We start from the raw sequence: 1,946 nt of genomic DNA on the forward strand, positions 1-1,946 counted from the left end.
GCTTGTTGGTTTACAGAAACATACAGCGAAAGAAAACATGATCATTAAGTATTCTGATTCCTCAATTTCGACATCAAATTAAACATGTTCATAGAGTATCAAGAGGGTTTCATTACATACCTTTGAAGATCTTCTTCTTCAACGAAAAACAGCTACAATCTTCTTTAATTTAGGCCTTGGACTACCATTAGAGTTTTCCTACTATTTTCTAGGAGCCTTAGATTGAGTTGTGTGACTCAAAACAAGCATGAACTTAGGGAATTGGAGGAGAGGTTTTCTGGGTTTTTCAGCTTGTTAAAGAACAACTTCTTCAACCTTCAAAAACTCAGCAATTCAGTAATTGCATGTCCTTTTCCACTCAATCAAGAGTGGTTTTATTACATGACTTTCATGAAAACTGATCACTTGAAGTGATTTTAGCTACTCCTTGAATTTGATGGTAGAATTATGTGTAAGAAGGTGACTGACCTTCTTGCTTGAAAGTGGGAAAATCCCACATTGGGATTTTTTTCAATTTTCTGTTGGGTTTTATGTCCTAAAACTCGTGGTTTGTAAACAATAAACTTATTCTAAAATTCAGTAAAGTTGTTATTGAATATATGAATTATTTATTTCATTTTTAGAAATTAATCCAATAAATTAAAAGATCCATGACTATTATATGAGTACTTGAACTTTATGTGGAGACATAAAAGTGGATCAGGTTCGAGTAAATAGTCAAAATGATCTATAGTATATGAATAAGGTTGGGTGCCTTATTCTGGTAACAATATCGGATGCGGCTCACTCTGTAGTTGTTACAAGGAATTGTAAAGTGCTACAAACGAAGTGATCCTAATTCGTACATGTGATGACATAAAGAGTGGGGGCGTCCTGTGCAATGAGTTTGCACAAGATCGGACCACGAAATAAGTCACTATTACTTTATAACATTGTCTACTGTTCAAGACCAACTATTTCAAAAGGATGACCTAGGTAACTTGATCTTAATCCTGAGCATGAACTCCTGTTTATTCGGAATTATCCTTAGATTTGCATAGGTGAGGGTTGGCTCAACAATGTCAGCATAATAAGCCTCCCATTTCAGGGGTAAGACTAGGTAGATAGCTGGGAACATAGAATGCAAGAAGGAATTCACTCCTACCTGTTTCTAGGGATACTAGAAAGATTGTTCCCTTAAGTGCTGACTCCGGGTCTTGAACAAGGGGCTCCACCCCCCTCATTGGCTCGAGAGGGACTCGTTTTGATGATTAGATCACAAACCAACTGTTCATTAGAGGATCAGTAGGACTTAAGAAACAAGAGGTAATCTCGGGGGTAAAACAGTCTTTTCACCCAGCCATTATTACAAACAACCTGTAAAGTGTTAACTTGATCATAATTATATCGAGTGGACATAATATATCTACAGTGAGAGAAGTGCAACTCTGGACTTTAGTGGAGTGACCCAGTAGTTAACGAATGGGGGTTAATTCGGTGTAAAGAGTTTAGCCAATTAATCTTGAATAGTTGGAGCTCATGATCTATAGGTCCACTAGGTTCCTCTACTAGCTCACAAATGGATTAGCCTTATAGTAGTATGATAAGTTGATTTGAAATGTTCAAATTAGAATTAAGGAAATTAGTAAGTATATGTGATATAATTACACGTTTAATTTGAGAATTAAACAAAATTGGAGAATCAATTAATATTTAAATATTAAATTCATGAATAAGGATTCATGGTGGTGGAATTGGTGTTAAATTAATTTAATATTTGATATTAAGTTAATTGAATTAATTAATTGTTTAATTAATAATTAGTTATTAATTTTTTAAAAAATTAATTTTTTTAAAAAATAATTTTGTATTAATTTTTGTAAGATTAATAAAATTTCGGTTTTGTTTGTTGAATTAAAATCTGAAATTAAGTTTTAATTCGAAAATAAATTTCAAATTAAAAGAAA

Source organism: Benincasa hispida, chromosome 3, assembly GCF_027475165.1.
Source record: "Benincasa hispida cultivar pf3 chromosome 3, pf3_genome.v1.1, whole genome shotgun sequence".
Classification (NCBI taxonomy): domain Eukaryota; kingdom Viridiplantae; phylum Streptophyta; class Magnoliopsida; order Cucurbitales; family Cucurbitaceae; genus Benincasa; species Benincasa hispida.